The sequence below is a fragment of the Chenopodium quinoa genome, unplaced genomic scaffold (assembly GCF_001683475.1).
Source record: "Chenopodium quinoa cultivar QQ74 unplaced genomic scaffold, ASM168347v1, whole genome shotgun sequence".
In the NCBI taxonomy this organism is placed as follows: domain Eukaryota; kingdom Viridiplantae; phylum Streptophyta; class Magnoliopsida; order Caryophyllales; family Amaranthaceae; genus Chenopodium; species Chenopodium quinoa.
The window spans coordinates 6,372,203-6,388,981 of record NW_018743212.1 but is presented as its reverse complement, the minus strand read 5'-3'; the positions used below and the strand labels follow the sequence as shown (position 1 = coordinate 6,388,981).

At 36.6% G+C, this 16,779-nt stretch overlaps 1 pseudogene; it reads left to right on the top strand.

The window, feature by feature from the left end:
- Window positions 1-10,572: 10,572 nt before the first annotated feature.
- Window positions 10,573-11,763, top strand: LOC110734175 (annotated as a pseudogene).
- The last annotated feature ends 5,016 nt before the right edge of the window (window positions 11,764-16,779 follow it).

Sequence of the window (16,779 nt, the reverse complement as noted above, 5' to 3'; positions counted from 1 at the left end):
AATGTGGCATTTACCTACCCGGTTAGCTCCCGGTGTAGTTTACCTCAATTTATTTGGGGCAGAGATTTGGTGGGAAACCCGTTCGATGCGTAATCAAACTAAATAAGCAATTTATTTAGCTATTTATTGGTTGGTTGTGTTGTGTGCTTGTAAATAGGTGCAACAAGGTAAGTTGTGTATTAAGAGGATGAAAGCATGTTAGTGTGTACTGTTTATGCTTATGTACTCAGCTTTGCTGATTGTGTTTGTATGTTTGTTTGGCCTTATCTTTATCTTGGCCCTACGACGACCCATTTCTAATAGCGAGTAGTGGGGACAAAGTAAAGAGAAGATTTTCAGGTAATGAAGCATATTCATGATGGGTATGAGTGAAGAGCGAATCATGCTTAGTTTTTATAAGAATATAATGTGGTTTATTGTTTTGATTATCATATATTTTGCTTGTAAGGCTAACACAAAGGTTTTAAAATTCGTTTTAGGTTGATAAGGGCCTACAATGGTTCCAAGTTGTAGGTTGACTTCATTTGACTTCGTTTGACTTTGGTTTGACTTTACTTTCGTTGGGTTTGACTTTTTTAGTTAGCTTGTTTAGAATGATTTTTGAAGTGAGTCTTCCACTCTGAGTGTTTGATAATTGCCTTAGCCATTTTCAAGGTGGTGGTAATGTTTTAGAATTTCCTATTTCGTATATTAAAAAGAGCAAATCAGGTATTTTAAAGGAAAGGAATTTCTAGGGTGTTACAAAGATGCTTGAAATTTCTAGGGTGTTACAAAGATGCTTGAGGCAACCCTTGCTTCACATATCACAGGGTCCTTACGAGCTACGATCAATAACAATTTGAAAACAGCCTATATTATATCATTTTTTATCATCTATTATTCTATCATTTCTTCTATTGACAATGTGATTGACTTAACTAATTCTATGATTAATATATACTCCTATCAGGCTATCAAAATCTCTTTTAACATTCAGGCTTGATTGTTAACCAGCCCAATCAGCAACACGAAACAGGGCCTCCATTTATTGATTTAATTTCCTTTATTTTTTTGACACACATCATCAAAGCTTAGCTTTTTTAAACCATCAAGTTTGCAAGATCATTACAAATCGCCTCTTGTAATTCAAGAGGGTACTCTTCTAGCCAATGACGACATTCAAATAAATTGCAACTTAATTTAGCTCAACTATAAGCCACTACATTTCCTACTCTCTTGATAAAGGAGAAAGAAACCGATCTACAATCACTAGTAAGCATACGAATATCCTTCAATACATAGCCAAACTCATTCGGAGGATTGACACCTTTCTTCAATTGATAGTACATCTTTATGTTGTCAGTTTCAAGCACAAGGTCATTAAAGCTTGCTTGTCTTGCAATTAGAACACTCTGTCTCATAGCCATAGCTTCTCCCACATCCACTTCAAACTGCCCCTTAATACATGAGCAATAAGCCATCACAACGTCCCCAACAACATCACTCAACACAACGCCAATGCCAAGCTGTTGCTTCTCCCACGAAATGGCATCAGTGTTTAGCTTATAAATACCTGCATCGGGAGCTTTCTAGACTGATTCAAGCTATTGTACCAGGTGTGAGACAACAGCCTTTTCCATAGCAAAAGCATATTCTCCAACCAAGCTAAGATCCTTATGTATAATTTCAGCATCTAGCTTTCTTTTCTTATCAAAGGCCCACTTATTTCGCATGAGCCAAACACCCCATGCAAGACATCAGAACACATCCCACCACTCAACTTTTTTAATTTTTTCTTTCATTTCAGATGATGGGTGGGTGCCAAATGGATTTCCAATTAAACGCTCGCTACTCAGTTGAACCAGAGGCTCTATCTCGTTCATCATCCTTAATCAGCATATTATACGCGCTCTGACATTATAACATCCATCCTTCAAAAAATGCCAAGACCACCCATCATCCTCCTTGAACATAGGAATAGCAATGCTCTACATATGTCCCCCACTTCACGCTGCGTGAAATGCTCACTAAGCATATTAACATTTACATCCTGTCATCCCACAGTTCAATTATAAAAATTGGAACATCATCCCCTGCTTCCTTTGGTGACAGAACACGAAAATTGGGGAGCTTTGGCACCCACAGGTCATCCCAAATTTTGGCAGTACAACCCTTCCCAACCGTCCTTCTTGCCCCTTTTACAACCATTCCTCACACTCAATTGGATCTCCAAAAATAAAACTTGAATTGGGAGCAATTTTAACATCAAAATAATTCGACGAGGGAAAATATTTGCCCTTTAAAGCGCGAGACATAAGCGAATTTTCATTGGTCAAAATTCTTCAAGCCTATTTAGCAAAGCATTGCTTTGTTAAAAAGTTGCATATTCCGAAACCCCAAGCCGCCATTATTTTTTTGCACAATACAACTTATTCCAAGCCACCCAAGACACCTTTCTTTCTTCGCCTTTTTGACCCCAAAAGAAATTCCTACACATTTTCTCCACCTCATTAAGAATGCTTACTGGAATCGAGAAACATTGCATCACATAAGTAGGAATAGCCTATGCCACTGCCTTGATAAGAATCTCCCGCCCCTCCTGAGACAAAATTTTTCCTTCCACCCTTGAGCTTTTTCCAGACTTTGTATTGAATACTATGAAAAACGATTTTTTTAGAACCCCAATGTACGTTGGGAGGCCTAAATATTTTTCGTGTCCCTCGACGGCCTTAAAGAATAAACTTCATCTAAAGCAAATTTTTCTTTTCACGATCCACGTTTCAAACTAAAAAGACACCTCCAATTTCTCCATATTCAACTTTTGGCCTGATGCTATCTCATAGGTTGAAAGAATATCCAGCAGTTTGTCAGTTTTATCCTCATTAGCCTGAACAAAAAGGAGACTATCATTTGCGAAGAACAAATGCGAGATTGGCTCAACGTGTCTCCCAATTTTAACTCCACGGATGATCTTTTTTCTCTCAGCATCCCGAAGCAGAGCTAATAACCCCTCCGCACACATAATAATAAAAATGGTGATAAGGGGTCTCCCTGTCAGAGCCCCCTACTTGTTCTAAACACCCGGGACGGCTGTCCATCCACCAACACATCAAAAGATGCAAAAGTAATGCAATTCATAATATTTACAACAAATTTTTCCGGGAATCCAAATTTAATCATCATTTTCTCTAGAAACCCCATACTACCCTGGCACAAAAGCTTTGCTCATATCCAGTTTCAAACCAAGGTAGCCCTGTTTGCCTGTCTTCTATTTCCGTAGATAATGAAAACATTAATACGCCACTAGAATGTTGTCTGTGATTAGTCTTCTCTTAACAAAGCCACTCTGCGACTCACTAATAATCGTAGGTAGTACTATTTTTAGCCTGTTTTTCAAAACCTTTGGACACAATTTTATACGATACAGACTAATAGGCCTATAATCAACAAGAGATTCACACTCTTTTTTTTGGGAATTAAAACAATGTGAGTCTGATTAATAGTACCTATATCACCTACATTATTAAGAATATTCAAGACTTTTTCCACTACATCACAACCAACAATATTCCAGAATTTTTTGAAAAAGATCGCAGACATACCATCAGGGTCGGGTGCTTTTGTAGGATGCATTTGGAAATAGTGCTTCATGAACTTCATCACCAGTAAAGGGTTCAGCTAACTAAACATGTTGAGCTTCCGATATCTCCGTATTCACCTTCTCTACCACACACTCTACTTCCCCATGGCCATTGGACGAGAACAAATCAGCAAAATGATTAACAAAAACCTCTAAAATATGTTCTTCTTCATTATAGACATTACCCGCAGCATCTTAATGTCTCGAACCAGATTTCTTGCCTTTCATTGACTAGCTTTTTGGTGGAAAAAAGTTGTATTATTATCTCCATTTAAAAGCCAATCTTGTCTGCTTCTTTGTTTCCAATATAGCTCTTCTCTATTTTCTAGCTCATCCGTTCAATCATCTAACGCTCTCATTAGGGATATGATTTCATCAGTATGAGTTTCCCCTATTAAGGTCTCCATATGCGCCCGAAAATCTTTCATCTCCTTGAAAAAAATCACCGAATTTATTACGACTCCAAGCACTCAAGTTCATCGAAGTATGGGCGATTTTTGAACAAATATCACTCTCTCCATCTAGGAATTTGCAGCAATGTCTCCACAAGTTTCATCCCTAAGCCATATCTCCTCAAATTTATATTGCCTGCACTTCTTTTTCCATTTTTTGCTTACCGATTCCCTTACTTATACACATTAGCAAAAGGCAAATGATCAGATTTGCGCTTCGAAAGGTGAGACACAAGTGCGCTGCTGAACATCTCTTTCCATTCCCTATTTGCTAGAAACCTGTCAATCCTCTCTTGCAAATTCTTCTCCCTCCCCTATTATCAGTCCATGTGTAATCATGTCCTACATACCCCAAGTCTTCAAGCTCGCAAAAATCAATTGCATTTCATAGAAATTTCGGCCACTTCTACATTATTGAAATCCCTCCATCCCTTTTTTTTCATTCGAAGTGAGCATAAGATTAAGATCACCCCCACACAACCATGACCCTATATGGTCATTAAAAAGCATCTCAAATAACTGCTCGATTTTGTGCTTTTTTTCCTCCTCCGGATGACCATGTAGCCCTGTAAACCTCCACCTTCAAGAATTTTCCACACTCACCCACGCATCAATATGATTAAGAGAGAAATACTTAATCTCAACATCAAAAGCTTCCTTCCACATCAATACTAGCCCACCGCTCCTCTTTCTCCCACACCCTTCACAATCAACTGCTAGCATGTTGCTAAATTTAAGCTTTTTTTTTTTTTTTTTCTCCAATTCATGAGATTTTAGCCTTGATTCCGACAAAAAAAAAAATCATTTGGGGTTTTTCTAGAAAAACGACATTTTTTAGCGCTATAACCACCGAGGCATTCCCCAACAATTCCACGAAAGTATGTAATCCTTTGTTCACCGAGAGCCTAAGGTGTGGGGCTCGCCACATTTTGAGTCAAAGTAGCAACCTTTCTGTTTTTGTTTTGGTCCATCTAATCAGCTTCATCTACCATCATAGCATCGTCCTCACCTTCTATCTCCCTCTCCCCTCTTTTATAAACTGCCAGATTTTTTTCACCAACTTCTCTTTTTTCTCCTCTTAAAAGCATTACTTTTCTTAATCCTCTACCCTTCTCAATAGGCATTAACATACTACCCTTCTCTAGTTTTTCATCCCCATTAGGCTCCAGCATTTCTTCTTTGCTCCTCTCCCTCACAACTTCTATTCTATTCTCCACACTCACTTCTCATGGCCTTCAACATTTTAAGGCCTAGCACTCTCTAAGATAACCCCTTCTTCTAACCCAAGTATACTCTCCTTTTTATTATGCACCCCTTCCCCACTCTCTACGCCCTCACATATCTCCCCTCCCATTTTAGTTTTCCCCTTCCTTCCCATCACATCACCTCCCTTCACCCACCCTGGGCATTCCAACCATCCTGAGCACAAACTTTGCGCCACTACTATCAGCCACTGCCCTTAATTCAACCTCTTGACTCCGTTGAGAAACCATATCATGAGTATATATTGTTTTGTGTAGCAGGTGAGGAGAAGATTAATTTTCTTGCTGCATCTACCGGCCCCAACTTAATAACATGTGGATCATTATATGAGGTAATTTTTTTATTTCCCGTCAAAAGCCTTAGCTTGACTATCCATGCTTTCTCGAACTCTCTTTCACCATATCAACTCTAGTTCTTTTTCTTAGAGACGCACGTAGCCATGGTCCATATTGATAGACCATCTTCATATCACACACCCTCCTTTGCTTATTCTTTATGTTGGCATTCTTTTTCGGTATGATCAATCCTCCCGCAAAAGAAACAAAAGCCTGTCAATCGTTCATATTTCAAGTCAATCCAACGAGATTGATTTTTTCCACAAGCTAGGAACAAACCCCTTCACAATGGCTTCTTTATATCTACCAGAACCTTAATGCACATACATTCTCCCTAGCCTAGGAGGTCTGAGTCATCCAATTCGATGAATCCACCTAGAAATTCACCTACATCATACATTACAGCCACTGAGCGTTTTTTTAGAGGAACGTCCAGTAAGTGTACCCACATAGGTGTGCTTCTGAAATTAATTTCTGATGGTTGTTCATCCCCTTGTACTTCCTATAAAATGAGCAATTTTTCATCAAAAAACAAGGCCTTCCTTCAAGAACACGTTCTTTGCCTTCCTCACAAAAGAATTGGAAAACAAATAAATTCATCTCAACAACCCTAATTGCAAATTCTTCCTTCAGTTTCCACACATTCATTAGGGTTTGTTTCATCGCTTCCACATTGTACAGTTTAACAGTCCACAATTTCCCTACCAAGGTAAAATGCAATTGCGTTTTAGTATCATCAGTTACAAATTCAACATAATCACCTCCTAAGACTACCCCCGTCATCATCTGTTAAGCGTAATTTTTCCCATTCTTTCACAAGATCGTCTCCTATTCTTGCTTCGATTAGTCACCCAGCAAAAGGAATCAAGAAATTGAAAAGATCATACAGAAATTGTGCGAATTTTGGAAAATAACTTACTCGAACCATAGCACGGGACTTAGTGACTCACTCTCCCTAACGAGGGACTTTTAAGATTATTAAAAAGTTTCTTACTTTTCCCATTGATTTGGTTTCCTTTATTATATTAACATAGCTTACAAAGTTACAACTATTTAGAAACTTACAATATATCATATGAAGAATGTAGAGTACCATTTTTTTGTATTTTTTTTTTAAAAAAATAATTACTTTCATATATTCTCGTTATATCATGTCCCATAATTGGAGTTATTTTACATTAAATTTTGAGGATTTCATTATTGCAATTTGACTTATATACAATATTTAGAACGTACTAAAAAAGAAACAAAATAATTTTAAAATTTTACGTTTAAAGTAAAAATTGGGGCCTCATATTATCATAGGCGAACATGGCCTCTATAATTATCGAGACGGGCTTGTTTATAATCAAACCAAAGGTGAGTAATCTGTTGGACGAAAAAGCAAGCGACAAAGGGATTAGTGATGCATTATTTATTATTTATCATGACAATAAGTTCTTTACAGATTTCAAAATCTAGTTGATAGTTGACTCAACGTACGGAAATGGCGGGGTTGGATAATTTTTAACCCCCTTTACTCCAAGTAGGAAGGGAGCAATGATTATCAGCATAGAGCAATTGATTCATCATACGCCTCTAGCACAATTATGAAGGAATGTTATAATACGTAGTAATGAAAACAATAATCGAAACTATGATCTCAAAGTTGGGATCAAATACGTGAACCAATAATTTATCTCCTTAATCGTCCATCTTAATCCTCTCCTTCCATTTCACGGTATACAATTAATGTAATACTAGCTTAAGCCCCGTGCCATGCACGATAAATCTTATTTTTTTTAAAAAATTAATTATATCTAACAAATAAATTTGATAAAACATACGCAACAGATATATAGAAACTATATTGTCATAATCTTTAATAAAAGGCAAAGTAAAAGTTTAATATTTTTTTAGATATGTAATAGTAAATTCTCCGGAAACAAAATTGTCATTTGTACGAATTTATATTTAATACTTAAATTGAAAAAAAATAAATTATTATTGGTATTTGAAAAAAAAAAAAGTGATATTTTAATGTTATTTCTTATATATCAATTATGTGAATCAATTTTATTATTACTTTTTGTTGGCAAAATCTTATAATACTCCATATAAAAGATAATTAAAAAATAATTGGAATAATATTTTAGCCTTTTAGGTAAATGTGTATGGAAGAATTGAGGACACCAAATAAAACGAATTACATTTATTATAAATATAATATAAAATATTTGAAATAATATTATTATTATAGTGGTATTATACAAATATTCCAAAAAGTAAAGATTTTGACTAAAAAGGGAGGAGGAGTTTTAAAGGGAAAAAACAGTACCCGGATGTGACACATGTTACCCCCAGTGTATGTTTTAATATTAAGTTATTGATTGATGTGCAATCCCAACATCTTCAGTTTCTTCTTAACTCATTTAATTCAAGGCATCTTTAGTTTTCATTTCCCTTAATATTACAAAGTAGGTACCATTCAATTAATTTAAATAATCAAAACATTTTACATGTGACTGTAAACCGATTAAAAAATAAGGTCAACCATATATACATGCACCTATGCAACTAATATGCATTATGCAAGCATATCAATTGCACAACGCCTCGAAATGTTGGGGCCCAAAATTTTAAAATTGTTAAAAGGATTTAGTACGTAGAATCTTGCAAAGATTGTTCATGTTTTTGTTAATAATTATTGGTAGACTAGACGATGTCCCACGCTTTACTTTGAACATTTGTAAAAAGCATAAGCTAACGAAACTCTCGGAGTTATTGAATAAGATAATTACAAATATAATGAATTACAAATCAAGACGTGATTTTGACAAATATTTTTAAATTAATACTGTTTTAGAAAATATTTTAAATGTTTATCTAACGCCTTAGATTCGTTCGTTAGCAAGATTTTTTGTAAAATTGTACGTAATTAAATGGATAGAAAAATACATTCTTTGTTTTTCTTTCTATCTATTTTTTATTTCCTCCGTGTTTTGATAAAGTTTACACTTTGACTGCATAAGCAATTTAATTGACTTAAATAAAATAAGAGGTAAGTAGAGTAGTTGGAACATTAAAAAATTGTACAAGAAATATAGTGAGGTTAATAGTTTATTATAAAGTAATGAATGTGAGAGGAAAGAAATATTTAAAAAAGGTAGTAGTGGGTTTGGGTGTGGACCATAAAACGAGAAAAATATAATATTAAAATGTTATTTTTTTTGTCAAAAAAAAGAAGTGTAACACTTATTAAAACACGAAGGTAGTATACCTTTTCATCAAACCTTTGAATACATTAACTTGCTTGTGAATTGTACGATTTTGATTTAATTCTCTATATCTTTTGGGGGGTGGGGTGGGGTAGGGTGGGGGGATCTATATATGAAAGAACCAGCAATTTTTTTTGTACTCTTAGAGTACCATGCACTAGGTTATTTAGGTTGCGTACATTTCATGTTATTCTGATGTAAATTTATTATTTCAATTTATATATATATTATTTTAGAATTAATTATTTGTTATTCCGTATGGGCATGTGATTTAAAACTTTTTTATTGTATGTTATTATTCTCTAAATTATATGTTATTTGATTGAAAACTTTTAGTTACATAATATTATACTTGTATGTTATGTTCACCATATTCATCTCTACTAATATTTTGGTTCTATTTATTTTCTTTTCTTGCCTTCATAATTCTTTTGATTTTGTTCTCTATTTTTATTTAGCTACTTCCTGTAAAATAAGTTTTAAACAAAATAATGCCAATTTTTGGCAAAATAATACAATGTTTAATTAATATAATAAAATAATTTATATTAAAAAAAATACCACCAAGTGTAAGCAAAATAACCTCATACTTAGAAAGATCAATGATTTAAACCAAATTAGCAAAAAGGCTAATATAATAAATAGCACAATGTTTATGCAAAATAACATTATAGTTTAGCAAAATAATATAAGGTTCAATCCAAATTGACATAATGTATAAACAAAATCACAAAGGGACTCATATAAAAGTTACACAGTTTTTAGGCAGAGTAAAATTATATTATTGAAATAACATAATGTTTTATTAAAATAACTCCATACTTTTGTAAAATAACATATGGTTTTAACATAATAACGCATAGAGCATGATAGTATGGTACCCAAGGAGTACCATGCTTATGGTACTCCAGGAGTACTTAAGAGTTATTACTTATTCGAAAGAACCCTCATTGTCTTGTATGTATATTTAATGATTATAGATTAATTATCGATAATATGTTGTCATATAATGTGTTGCCAAATATAGCCAAAGTAAACGATAGTGTCAGATGTGTATAGCCAAATTATAGAGTACTACCCTTCATGTACCATCCCTGCAATGCAAGACATCTCCCATCATAATAGCCACCAACAATTTAGGGGAAGTCTTAAGTTGTAACTGCAATGCACATTTTTGTACCAAAATTACCATAATATGTGATTTTTTTGAATACCAAATATGTGATTTTGTAATTATTTGGTACTGTGATAGATTAATCATAGCTAGACATTGGGACCTAACAATTTAGGTATCTTGTACCCTCCGCCAGTAATACAACACAATTACACACAGATATTTTTTTCCTCTTAAAATATCAAATAATTTCATAAAAAATTACTGTATAACTTTGGACTACCCATAAACTCCTATAACACCCCATAATTAAACTTCTTCCTACCCAAGCATCATCTAGCTTTAGCTTTCTTCTCTTAAACAAACAAGTATTTATTTTATCTCAAGGCAACAAATATGCGGAGTAGCCGCGATCAAATGTCGTTCATCTCTGTTTCTCTCCTCCTCCTCCTCCTCTCCTCCACACTCTCAGCCGAAAAATGTTACCCCGACGACAAGAAAGCCCTCTTTAAGATCAAAAAAGCCTTCAACAATGCCTACATTTTCTCTTGATGGACTCACAACACAGACTGTTGTGAGTGGTACTTGGTCAACTGTGACGAAGTCACTCGCCGCATCTACTCTCTCATCGTCGATAGAGATGATGAGGTTTCGGGTCCTATCCCCGACGCGGTGGGTGACCTCCCTTACCTTACAGATCTCACATTCCTTAGGCTACCTAAGTTAACCGGTCAAATCCCACACGCGATTTCTAAGCTTAAAAACCTTGAATCCTTATGACTTAGCCACAACAACCTCACTGGTCCAATCCCCGACTTTATCAGTCAGCTCACTAAGTTAACCTACATTAACCTCTCTGTTAACAAACTCACCAGTCCAATCCCGCCTTCTCTATCATCCCTACACAAACTCGGTGCCCTCTTTTTAGAGAGGGAGCCCCAGTTCCTCGTTATGAGAAACACTTTTGTTTCTCATAACGTCATTTTGAGAAATAATGTGATGTTTTTACTGGTGGGGACCGCGTATGTGTTATGAGTGGGAGCTCTAGATCTTGACACATTCTCCATGAGAAACAAAACTTGTTTCTCACAATGAGAAACAGAGAATTACCCCTTTTTAGAGCGTAACCAACTCAAAGGACCCATCCCCGAGAGCTTCGGAGAGTTTAAGACTAACCATGATTTTTACCTTAAGCTAGCTAAGAACCAACTTTCGGGACCAATCTCGAAATCTCTAGAGCGGTTAACTTTACGAATTTAGATCTTTCGAGAAACATGTTGATGGGTGATGCTTTAGTGTTCTTTGGGAAGAACAAGGGATTACAATGGATTGACATTTCAAGGAATAAATTTTCATTTGATCTTACAAAAGTAGGGTTGCCTAAAACCTTGAATAACCTTTTATTGAGTCATAATCAGATTTATGGAAGTCTTCCACCAGCATTAGTAAAGTTGCCAATGTTGCAGCAGTTCAATGTGAGTTACAATCGGTTGTGTGGTAAGATCCCAACTGGAGGCGAGTTGATTTGGTTTGACAAGTATTCTTATGCTCATAACAAGTGTTTGTGCGCCTTTCCTCCTTGCAAGTAAATCACCGGGATATTAAATTTAGTTGTCATATTACTAGTTTGAATTACGTTATTAATGTAACGGAAGTAATAGCTTTAAAATGTTGCGAATAACAGAGTTATAACTAGTCCAATGGCTATATAGTTATAGCTTAGAAGCCCAAGATAAGCGCCATATATAGTTGGCTCTTTGCTTTTCCTTGTTGGAGTTTTGAGTGTCTGTTGTGTGACAGCGGAAGCAAAGATCGAAAACAATAAAGAAAACAACAAAGAAATTCAATGCAAACAATAAGAACAACACCAAGAATTAACGTGGTTCACTATCAATGTGATAGCTACATCCACGGGCACTAAGATCAAAGATTTCACTATAAACTGCAAAGAATTATAAAGATAAATCAAGTCTTTTTCAAGAATGGCTCTCTCTCTGTCTCTCGTAACCCTAGCACTAATATCAGGAAGTTTTTGTATTAATCCCCAATTAAAAGATACTTGTGCTTAAACATAATAAAAGATAACTCTAAAAACCACAAAATTCGTATCTCTATTGAAGTCTTCTTCCGCCCGATCAGACCGGGCATGGCATGCCCGGTCGGGCGCGCGAAACAACATCCAATACGAGACATTTTGCATTGCCTACCCTCACCAACCTGTCTGCCAGGGCATGGCCGCCCGGTCTTCCAGGGCATGGCATGCACGATCGGGCAGTGAGGATCACTACTAGAAATAGGCTTATTTCCGAGGGAATGCTTCCGACGGAATTTAATTCCCTCAGAGAATTCAAAATTTCCGAGGGAAATTGACTTTGTAGGAATAATCCGTCGGAAAATGTCCTCACCGACGGAATATTCCCTCGGAACCTTTCCGACGGTATTTTATTCCCTCGGAATATGTAGGCTAGGACGGAATATTCCCTCGAAGTGGCTTCCAACGGAAATTATTCCCTCGGAAATCACAAGTTCCGACGAATTTTTCCGTCGGAACCTGTGATTTCCGAGGGATTAATTTCCGTCGGAAATTGCGGAAAAAATAAAAATAAAAACGCAACCCTGTACAGAACACAAAAGGAAAAAAAAACACGAGAGGAAGAGAGAGAAGGCGACACAGGAAGAGAAAGAAGAAGAGAGAGAAAGGGAGAAGGAGAAAGAGGAAGAGGGAGGAAGAACACGGTCGCCGCCACCATCGCCCCACCGCTAGGTCGCCGCCGATAAGTTTTGATTTTAGGTTTCTTTGTAATTTTTTTTTTGGTCTTTTTTCCTAAAAACCATAACCACCACCACCATTTCACCTAGGTTCACCGGAAATAACCACTCCCACCGCCAATTTAGTCACAACCACCAAGAGTCAAAGCCGGCGGCGTTGAATAGTGGTAAGTGGTGTTTGTTTTGTGGTTTTTTTAAAAAAAAATTCACTGTTTTTGGGGTTTTTTTTCAGTTTTTTTTTTTTAACGAGTTTTACTAACCTCGTATGTGAACACCAGCCTTGAACACCAGCCGGCCGCCGGTCAACAACCACAAACAACGCCCTGTTGCCGCCTACAGCAGGTAGTATTCCCATTTTTTGGGCATTTTTTTTTTTTAATTTTTGACATTTATTCATTTTAAATTGCAAGCATAAACTTAGTTACTAAGTTTTTAATTTGTATTATTTGTAGGATTTGTAGATTTAATCGGTTCTTTGGCATTAACAAGGGCAGATCTACAGGTTAGAGAGCATATAAAAGCGTTTATTATTGTATTAAAATTTGTAGTTTATTATTGTTATTAGTGTGGTGTATTTATATGTTTAAATGTTTGAATGGAATGTGTTTGTGTTATGAAATATTAGTTTAGTCTATTTTATTTAAGTTTAGTTTATAATTGTTGTATTATAACATGTTATTTTAGTTTAGTTAAGTTTAATATAATAAAGTATGTTAGTTTATTTAAGTTTAGTTTTAAATTTAGTTTAGTTTTGTTTATTTAAGTTTAGTTTTAAATTATTGTATTATAACATGTTAGTTTTTCTTTAGTTTAGTTGAATATAATAATATATGTATGTTTGTTTATATTTAGTTTAGTTTATTAAATTTGGTTTAGTTTTGGTTAATAAAGTGTATGTTAGTGTATGTAGTTTAATTTTTATGTTTGATATATTTTTAATACAATCTTTAATAAGCCTGCTTATTTATTTGCTTAGTTTACTTTAATTATGATATGTCTCTGTTTAGTTTAATGCATGTGTTCTTCACTTTATATATATTATAATAAATGAATCATTTGCATAATCATATGCCTAGATACCCGTTCAAGGCATACACATTAGGAGTATGTCTTGAATAGTCCCCGGTTGGGACTGTCCTTGTACGCTTATTCTCACTAAGGTGGTGAATGTAAGCCTTGTTTTTTATTCTAGGGAAAATCCTGCCTTTTCATGCACTTCTCTACCGTGTTCTCTAGGTACATATGTAGGTGTGTATATTCGCTTACATCGTGTACTTGGAGAACTGTAGGGAAATGCTGGCGGATTTTCCATAGAATTGAAAACCTGGGTTACATTCACTAGTGAGAATAAACGTACAAGGATGGGTTAGGTTGGAGTGATAAGGACCCTTTGGAAGCATTTCAAATCTCATTTGCATTTCCATAACGTTGTGGTGGATAATGACTGCGAAATATCGTTCATGACTAATGTGATTGTACATATGCGTGAGCTGTGTAGAAGTTGTAATCATGAAACGAAGAGAATGTAGCTGGATGTATAAAAGGACGATTGGGCAAAGTATTAACCCAGATTTCGTGAAAGGAGTTGATGAATTCATTCAGTACGTCAGAGATCATCCCGAGAGTAGTAATCCGGATGAGGTTAGGTGTCCATGTGTTAAATGTAAGAACAAACGCCTTTGGAATGCGGATACGGTTAAAATTCATCTGTATGACAAGGGTTTCGTACCTAACTACTACGTGTGGATGTGTCAAGGGGAGGGGTATCCGGGAGTTCTCGAACGGCGGTCCAATGAATATCATGACATGGTTTTGGATGCTTTTGGTCATAGTCAAGATCAGGGGCATTCCGAGGAGGCTAGTGTTTCATCATAGGAGGAGCCTAATGCAACTGCTAATCATTTTCTGGATTTGTTGAAGGCTTCTGAAAGGCCATTATACGAAGGGAGTTCTTTGTCTGTGTTAGAGATGGCCGCTAGAATCACTAGTCTCAAATGTGAGTATAATTTACCTCACAGATGTGTTGATGGGTTTGCTTCTCTGCTAAGTGAGGCGATTCCGAACAACAATCATATGGCCGACACTTTCTACGAGGTGAAGAATATTGTGGAGGGGTTGGAACTGTCCCATCAAAAGATTCATGCGTGCCCGAAAGGGTGTATGTTGTTTTGGAAGGATGATGCTCAGTTGTCTGAATGCAGGGTGTATGGCAGCGACCGATACAAGCATACTTCCAAAGGCAGCCTAGTGCCTTTGAATGTTCTATTTTATTTTCCGATCACACCCAGGTTGCAAAGACTGTTTGCAACGAAGAACATTTCGGAGGAAATGACATGGCATTCGAAAAATCCCAGAGTTCAAGGCACAATGGCACACCCTAGTGACAGCGCAGCTTGGAAGCACCTCGATTGTCGGTTTCCAGAGTTTGCTTCTGAGCCTCGTAATGTGAGACTTGGCTTGTGTACAGAAGGTTTTGCTCCTCATGGTAAGTTAGGGGGTCAATATTCTTGTTGGCCTGTCATTTTGACCCCTTATAACTTGCCTCCCTCAATGTGCATGAAAAGACAATTCATGTTCCTTTCGTTGCTCATTCCTGGTCCAAAAAACTCTAAGGGTGACTTGGATGTTTACATGCAACCGTTGATAGAGGAGTTGAAACTGTTGTGGGAAGTCGGCGCGGCTACTTATGATATTTCGAAGAAACAGAATTTCAATCTTCGAGCAGCCATCCTATGGACCGTTAGTGACTTCCCGGCTTATGGCATGTTGTCTGGTTGGGCCACGGCTGGTAAGAAAGCTTGTCCACATTTCATGGAGAAGACCAAAGCATTTTGGCTTGAACATGGTGGTAAAGTTTCTTGGTTTGATTGCCACCGACAATTCCTGCCGACAGATCACCCTTTTCGGAACAGTAAAACAGCATTCTGTAGAAACAAAGTAGAGAAAGGAGCCCCTCCACACATCATGTCAGGAGAGGAGCTGTGGGAATGTGTCAAGGACCTTCCGAAGGCTACAGATGGACCCGATTCAATTAAAAGGCTGAAAAATGAAAAGAAGGGGTGGTTCAAGCAAAGCACCTTGTGGGAGCTCCCATATTGGAAGCATCTCCTCATTCGTCACAACTTAGATGTCATGCACATCGAGAAGAACTTCTTTGATCAGTTAATTCACACTGTAATGGATGTGAAAAAGCTTACGTGTGACACCCCTTCAACTCGGAATGACATTGCTAAATATTGTAAACGTCCCCAGCTTCATCTTCAAGAGGATGATAGAGGAAAGAGGTAATGCCAAAGGCTCCATTCGCTCTTGACAAGGCACAGATAAAAGTTTTGTGTGAGTGGGTTAAACAGTTGCGGTTCCCTGATGGTTACGCCTCCAATTTGAGCAGATGCGTAGATTTGCAAGCGTGTAAGCTCTATGGAATGAAAAGCCATGACTGTCACGTGTTCATGGAGAGGTTGTTTCCCACAGCTTTGAGGGAATTTCTCCCTGACCATATTTGGAATTCAATTACAGAGATCAGCCAATTCTTTCGAGACTTGTGTTGCTATACAACATCAGTTAGTGAAATGGAGCGATTGGAGAAAAACATACTTGAGATCTTTTGCAAGCTTGAGAAGATCTTCCCTCATGCATTCTTTAACTCCATGCAGCATTTGCCTACACATTTGCCGTACGAGGGAAAGTTATGTGGTCCTGTACAATCCAGGTGGATGTATCCCTTCGAAAGGTAAATCAAATACCCTTATTTCACATCCTTTATATTACATCCTAATCAATTGTTCATACAGTTACACCACAACTGTAATTGCAGGTTCCTCAATCATTTGAAATGGAAAATTGGGAACAAGGCTCGAGTTGAAGGGTCTATATGCAATGCTTATCTCACTGAAGAGATAGAAAACTTCTGCTCCAATTACTTTCAGTCGACAGTTGACACTAAAACTCGAGATCTTGGTCGAAATGT